The sequence below is a fragment of the Nicotiana attenuata genome, unplaced genomic scaffold (genome assembly GCF_001879085.1).
Source record: "Nicotiana attenuata strain UT unplaced genomic scaffold, NIATTr2, whole genome shotgun sequence".
In the NCBI taxonomy this organism is placed as follows: domain Eukaryota; kingdom Viridiplantae; phylum Streptophyta; class Magnoliopsida; order Solanales; family Solanaceae; genus Nicotiana; species Nicotiana attenuata.
The window spans coordinates 180,789-189,235 of NW_017671628.1; positions in this window are offsets into that span (position 1 = coordinate 180,789).

Here is an 8,447-nt window from a genome sequence, read left to right on the forward strand (position 1 = left end):
CTTCACGAACTCCTTGGAGGACCGTGTCTTCCTCAGCTTCTTGTGCTCCCTAGCAAGATCCTTGAGAGCCTTGCTGTGTGAATCAACTACCTCAGCAAGCTTCTTCTGGTTGTCGAGGATTTTCTTCTGGTTGTCTAACATCTCTTTAAGAGCATCCTCTATGGACTGTGGAACCTCTGGAGCTGGAGGAGTCGACTGAGCCTCAACAGTGGTGGTCAAGATGGACAACTTGGATGAGGCAGTCTGCATCTAGTTGCTGATACTCATAAATGCTTGGTTTAATCTGTGGGCAGTAATAGGATGGGCCCGGGAAGATGGAATCTCCGGGCCTGCTGAGGTGGATGGGCCAGCAGGAATGGCTGTGGATAAGGACGAACCGGGAGGGATATCTGTGGAAGTGGATGTAGGCTCAGCAGGAGCCACTACCACAACTGGCTCTTCAGACTGGCCAATTGTAGTAGTAGGTGTACCCTTGAAGGTCTTGCTCTTAGGGTTATCATCCCCCTGCATGCTGTACCAAGAGAAAGGGGCCTTCGCTTTGACTGTTATATAGAAGGACCTCTTTTCCACCTTCAAGTCCCGGAAGTACATAGTGAGGGTACTGGGGAACGGATAGTTTCTGTCATGCTTGGAACCCACAATGGAGATAATCCTCGACATCACATTCCCCATATTGATTGGGTACCCCTCCATGATCGAAGCTACCAAAACAGCCCGAGAAAGAGGAAGGGTGTTGTCATGTGTCGTGGGGTCCAACCTGCTACATATAAAAGTCTCCCACCCCCGTTCCTCAAAGTTTATACTCCGTCTTAGAATTTTGACTCCAGCAGTCAACCAGTCAGGGGTGGTACCTGGGATTGCCAGGTATTGTGCCAACCATGGACGGACCTCCTCACTCATTTCCAACTTTTCCATGTACAGGGTCTCATCCTCCTCATTAAAGCCAAGGTATTCATTGATGTACTTCCCTTCAAATAACACTTTCAGATTCCGAACTTTGGTCACTTTGGAGCCCTTTTTGATGTGGGCTACATTGCAGTAAAACTCTTTGACCATGTGTTTGTTGGCATCTACACACTCTTCTAAAAAATGTTCCCAGCCCACTCTTGTCCTAAACTGCCTCAGCACGTCGGGATTGTGAGGTAACAAGTCTTTGTCAACAAAACTTCGCTCCGAGGTCAACTTTCTCACTGGCCACCACTCCCGAAATTTATGATATGCCACTTTGCTGACAAATCTATCTTGCCAAACCTCTGGCCTTCTGGTTCTAGCAATGCTCCCCACCTAAGGCTCACCTCCTTTTCCTACCTCTTGTTCTCCCCCAACTTCCTCCTCAGCACCTACAGCACCCTCTCCAGATAATGAAGCTGTGGGAGAGGTGGAGTATTCCCCACTACCTGCTGCCGAGCCCTCAGACGACTCAGAAATGACATTTGTTGGTGCTTGGGCAGTGGGTGATGGTGGAGGAGTGTCTCTTGGCCTAGGTCTCTCCGGCGAGTCTTCCATGTATTCTGACACGGAGTCTGAAGAAATCTCCCTTGATGGCTCATACTCACTCCCCGAAGAACAGGAAGCAGCTCTATCAGCAGCCTTTATCAGTTTTCTTGTCATTTTAATATTTTCCCGAGCTTGGGGAGTGAGTTTTATCATTTTCTTCTTCCCTCCCCAGGTAGATTCTCCTCTGCCTGGTTGTTTGCCTCGTAGTCTCACCATTGTCTGCAATCATAATTCAATCAGCTTGTTAGTGTCAGAGTAATCAGTTAAGAACAATGTTACAGAAGCAGGAAAGAAAAGTTGCAGACAGGTTGCAGAAGTTACCCGGTGCGGGCCGCACAAAATCAACTGCGGCCGCACTGAGGTCACCGCGGACCGCAAAAAATCAACCGCGGTCTGCACAGAGGTGGGGTTCAGACTTCTCTGTATCTAGGCAGTGCGGACCGCACAAAATCAACCGCAGCCGCACTGGCTGAGGTTCAGCAATCAGAAGGTCATCAATACAGTCCGCACAAAATGGTAGTGCGGACCGCACTGAGGCACCGCGGACTGCACTAAAACGACCGCGGTCCGCACTGAGTGCCCAATTGTGGCACTAAATTAGGGTTCCATGTATTTTGATTTTGGGTCCAATTTTCCACCTAAGTAGTATCTCTACATGATTAACCATTGATTTTAACTATCTATGTCTACTTTAACCTAAAAATTAACAACCCTAATCTACTCAATTGAAGAAAATTACAGAAAGCATAGAAAAGGGAAGAAAGAAAACACAAATTAAAAGAAATTCACAAAAATTAAACAATTAAAAGAAAGATAACGGTACCAGATGTGAGATTTAATAAAAAATAACAAGTCCAAGCGGTTGATTTCAAGCAAAAGAGATAGTGAACAGTAGATTTAGGGTTCTGAGAGTGAAAGGTGCGAAAAGGGTAAAAAGAGGACCTCAGGCCCTATTAATAGGACCTGGGGCCCAGTCTCACCAACCAGTGCGGACCACACAAAATGGACCGCGGTCGTAGTGGTCACCCACTGCGGTCCGCACAAAATGGACCGCGGCCGTAGTGGTCCACCGCGGACCGCACAAAATGTAGTGCGGCCGCGGTGGCAAACTTCAGAGAGGTCACACTTCACCCTTTACCAGTGCGGTCCGCACAAAATGGTAGTGTGGCCGCACTGGCAACTTCAGAGACCTGTGCATTTTTTTAATTATGTCCTGCACTGCATCAACTCAATCCTGTAGCATCTCACAACCAGTTAGCCCAAAAATCAATCCTACACTACAATGAAAATAAAATAAAAACAAGAAGAAAAACACATGGGTTGCCTCCCAAGAAGCGCCTGATTTAACGCGTGGCACGACGCATGTTACCATCCAATCATTTGAAATGAACAACAACCACCACATTGCTATCATCAAACTTCCCCAAATAGTGCTTGACCCTATGCCCATTCACTCTAAAAATTCCCCACTTTTGTTCTTCAAATCAAGAGCACCAAACGGGGTCACACACACTACTTAAAATGGTCCGCTCCACTTTGACTTCAGCTTTCCCGAGAACAACCTCAGTCGAGAATTGAATAAGAGCACCAAATCTCCCACCTTGAACTCCTTGCCCCGAGTATATTTGTCATGAAGGTATTTCATTTTATCCTTATACAGAGACGAACTAGAGTAGGCATGGAACCTAAATTCATCAAGCTCATTGAGTTGCTCCACCCGAAGATTAGCAGCTATGTCCCAATCAATATTTAACTTCTTCAAGGCCCACATGGCCTTATGCTCCAACTCCACTGGTAAATGACATGCTTTCCCAAACACCAACCGGTATGGCAACATACCAATTGGAGTCTTGTAAGCGGTCTGGTAAGCCCATAGAGCATCATCTAACTTTTTAGACCAATCTGTCCTATTGGCATTGACGGTTTTAGACAAAATGCTCTTGATCTGCCTGTTAGACACTTCAACCTGGCCACTTGCTTGAGGATGATAAGGCGTAGACACTTTGTGGTTGACACCATACTTAGAAAGCAGGGCATCAAAAGCTCTATTACGAAAATGCGACTCCATCACTAATAATTGCCCGAGGCATGCCAAACCTTGTGAAAATGCTCTTCTTTAGAAATGCAACCACACTCCTAGCTTCATTGTTGGGCAAGGCCATGGCCTCAACCCATTTTGAGACATAATCAACTACTACAAGAATGTAAGTGTTTCCACACGAGCTTACAAAAGGGCCCATAAAATCGATACCCCATACATCAAAGATATCAACTTCGAGAATGGTGTAGAGAGGCATCTCATCTTTCTTGGAAATCCCGCCGGCTCGTTGACATTGATCACACCTTTTGACTAGATCACTTGCATCTTTGAACAAGGTTGGCCAATAAAAACCACAACTCAGAACTTTTGAAGTCGTGCTCTCCCCTCCATGATGGCCACCATAGGGGGAGGAATGACAAGCCTCTAGGATGCTAAATTGCTCCTCCTCAGGTACACACCTCCGGATTACTCTGTCGGTGCAAATCTTGAACAAGTATGGCTCGACCCAATAGAAGTCCAGACTATCCCGTTTGAGCTTCTTCCTTTGGTTAGAAGAGAGCTCACACGGGATGATGCCGGTCACAAGGAAATTAGCAATGTCCGCAAACGGCATATCACTCATCGACACAGAAAGTAGTTGCTCATCGGGGAATGCATCATTGATCTCTAAGCCATACCACGGCCTTCCTTCCTCCTCCAAGCAGGACAAATGATCCTCCACTTGGTTTTCACTACCTTTTCGATCCATTATCTCCAAATCAAACTCTTGAAGTAATAAGACCCATCGCATCAGTCTAGCTTTGGAGTCTTTCTTTGTCGTCAAATATCTAAGAGCTGCATAATCGGTGTGCACTATGACTTTGGTTCCCATAAGATATGGCCGAAATTTTTTCATGGCGAACACAATAGCCAACAATTCCTTCTCAGTCACAGTGTAGTTCCATTGAGCCTCGTTCATAGTCTTGCTCGCATAGTACACTGGATGAAACATTTTTTCACTCTTTGACCCAAAACTGCCCCAACCGCAACATCACTCGCGTCGCACATGAGCTCGAAAGTCAATCTCCAATTGGGTGCGGTAATGATCGGGGTGGTTGTCAACATATGCTTGAGAAGTTCAAAGTCTTGCATACATCTCTCATCAAACACAAACTTTGTATCCTTTTCTAGCAACTTGCAAAAAGGATTCACCACCTTCGAAAAGTCCTTGATAAATCGCCGGTAGAAACCCGCGTGCCCAAGAAAACTCCTCACCCCCTTGACAGAAGTGGGGGGAGGAAGCCTTGAAATCACCTATATCTTGGCTTTATCAACTTCAATCCCATGCTTTGAAATTTTATGGCCCAACACTATTCCCTCTTCAACCATGAAGTGGCATTTTTCCCAATTTAGCACAAGATTGGTGTCTTCACACCGGGCCAAAACTCTATCCAAATTGTTCAAACACTCATCGAATGAATCACCCACAACACTGAAGTCGTCCATGAACACCTCCAAAATATCTTCCACCATATCAGTGAAAATGGCCATCATACACCGTTGGAATGTTGCCGGTGCATTGCACAACCCAAAGGGCATCCGAGAGAAAGCAAAGGTGCCATATGGACAAGTAAAGGTTGTCTTCTCCTGATCCTCGGGAGCTATCAAAATTTGATTGTACCCTGAATAACCATCCAAGAAATAATAGAAGGCACGCCCAGCAAGGCGATCAAGCATCTGGTCCAGGAAAGGCAATGGGAAGTGATCCTTGCGGGTCACCTTGTTCAGCTTGCGGTAGTCTATGCACACCCTCCATCCGGTCACTGTCCTGGTTGGAATAAGTTCATTGTTAGCATTGTTCACCACGGTCATACCACCCTTCTTCGGCACACATTGCACCGGAGAAGTCCATGAGCTGTCAGAGATAGGATACACCACGCCGGCATCTAACCACTTGATCACCTCTTTTTTCACCACTTCTTGCATTGCCTCATTGAGACTCCTTTGATGTTACAAGGAGGGTTTTGCATCATCTTCCAGAATAATCTGTGCATACAGAATGCGGGGCTTATTCCCCGAATATCAGCTAGAGTCCATCCAATTGCCTTTTTCCGCTTTTTGAGCACCGCCAATGTGGCGTCAACCTGCATGTTAGTAAGACAAGAGGAAAGAATAACTGGTAAAGTTGAATTAGAGACCAAGAATTCATACCTGAGGTCTGGAGGTAATGGCTTCAACTCGAACACCGGGGGTTCCTCAATTGAAGGCTTTGTTGGAGGCGTCTTTCTATTTTTAAGATCCAAAGAAAGTTTGCTAGGCTCGTAAGAATAAGAGCCCATTCCATGTAAAGCATTCACGCACTCCACTTGGCCCGCATCATCATTGACATCCAAATTCAACAATACGGCCTCTAAAGGGTCCTCAACATTGATCATTGCACTGGTATCATCAATTATCACAGCCGTGACTAGATCCACAAATGAGCACACTTGGTACAATTGGGCTGCTTCATTGACTTGCACACATGAAAGACTACCTTTTCATCACCCACCCTGAAAGTGAGTTCCCCTGCTTCCACATCAACTAGAGCCTTCATCGTAGCAAGGAAAGGTCTCCCTAATATGATCGGGACCTCATAATCTACCTCACAATCCAAGATCACAAAATCAGCTGGCAAGATAAATTTGTCCACCCGGACAAGCACATCATCAACAATACCCAATGGTCGCTTCATAAATCGGTATGCCATTTGCAATCGCATGGAAGTTGGCCTCGGTGGCCCAATACCCAAAGTCTTGAAAAGTGAGTAGGGCATTAAGTTGATTCTTGCCCCAAGATCACATAAAACTTTAGCAAAGTCTACACTCCCTATAGTGCAGGGGATAGTGAGAGCACCGGGATCCTCTAATTTTGGAGCCATTGAATGTACTATAGCACTAACTTGGTGGGTCATCTTGATAGTTTCACAGTCCATTGATCTTTTCTTTGTAACCAAATCTTTCATGAATTTAGCATAGCCAGGCATTTGCTCCAAAGCCTCTACCAAAGACACATTGATAGATAGGCTCTTCATCATGTCAATGAATTTTTTGAACTGATTCTCATTTTTCTGCTTGGCTAGCCTCTGAGGATAAGGAGGAGGTGGCCTAGGCAAGGGTGCCTTGGCTTTTGGCACAACCGGCTCCGGCATGCCAAATTACGTGCTCCCTAGACGGGTTCACGTCACTTTGTGTTTCCACCTCAGCATCTTGAATATTGATCCTCACTTCTTCGTTCACATTTTCATCAACCACCTTCTCAACCACCAAAGGAACTTCATCTTCTAGCAACTCAACTTCATCACCCAAAACTTGCTTTTGTTTGGAGGCATTCACATCACCGCCTCGTCCACTCCCAGTGGTCACAGCCATAACATGAGTGTTCCCTCCCTTTGAGTTCACTACCGTATCACTTGGTAGAGCACCCTTAGGGCGTGTGTTTAAGGACTGAGAGATTTGACCTAGTTGCACCTCCAAATTCCTAATTGAAGTATTGTGAGAAGCCAATTGTGCATCGGAATCTGCATTCTTTTTCATTATTTGTTCGAACATCATTTCAATTCTACCCATTTCATTGTTGGATGAACTAGGACCCTGGGAAGGAAAGGTGGTGGATTGGTCGGTTGTTGGTACATTGGGGGCCTTTGAAAGCCTTGCCCCTGATTTCCTTGGTTATTGTTCCACCCGCCTTGGTTGTTGTCATTTCCACCCTAATTGTTGTTGTTTCCCCAGTTTCCTTGATTGTTGCGGTTGTTATTTTGATTTCCCCAATTGTTGTTCCCTTGATGTTGATTGTTCCAATTATTGTTGCCTTGTTGTTGGTTACCCCAATTGCCCTGGGGTCGCCATTGTTGTTGTTGGTTGGAAGAATTTCCTCTTTGGCCTTGGTAATTATTCACATATTGCACCTCCTCATTTTGCTCCTCATAGCCATCATCTTGAAATCCATTACCATCATTGTCAAATTGATCCGAATTCCCTTGGTTTTGTTGACTTCTTCGCCTTCTTTGGTTCACTAGCATGTTAACACCCTCCATAGCATTCACTTGGCGAGGATTTTGGACTTGTTGCAACTGTGCCTTTGCTAATTGGTTCATTGTTGCTGTAAGTTCTGCTATAGCCTGTCCATGGTCATGTAGTTCTTTATGAAAATGAGTAACCGTGGGGTCACCCTGAGTCACATTGGCTCTACTTTGCCAAGCGGAGGATGTGTCAGCCATTTCATCAAGAATCTCACAAGCTTCATCATAAGGCAGCTTCATGAAATTACCCCCAGCCAATTGGTTCACTATGCATTGGTTTGTTGTATTGATTCCTCGATAGAAGGTTTGTTGTATCATCGCCTCTATCATATCATTGTTGGGGCATTCTTTCACCATAGTTCTGTATCACTCCCATATCTCAAGCAATGGTTCGGCAGGCTCCTGCTTGAAGGCTAAGATCTCATCCCATAGTGCTGCCATGTGTCCGGATGAGAAGAATTTGGCAATGAACTTATCCGCAAACTCATCCTAAGTTGTGATGGAATGGTTGGGAAGTCGCTCAAGCCAGTCCAATGCTTTCCTCCTAAGTGAGAAAGGGAAAATCCTCAATCGAAGTGCATCCTCGAACACATTGGTTTGCTTGCTCCCCCAACAGGTATCCACGAACCCCTTGAAATGTTTGTACGCATTCTGAGTGGGAGCACCTGTGAAATAACCCCGCTGCTCCAATAATGTCAGCATCACATTGGTTATTTGAAAATTGCCCGCCCGAATTCGCGGCGGGACAATAGCACTCGCATAGCCTTGGTTGGGAAGAACTCTTGGAGCCACTCTTGTAGGTGGCGGAGGAGGGTCTGGAACGTTCTCATTTGCATTGGCCTGGCGGCCTCTACGTTGTCCTTGAGGTAT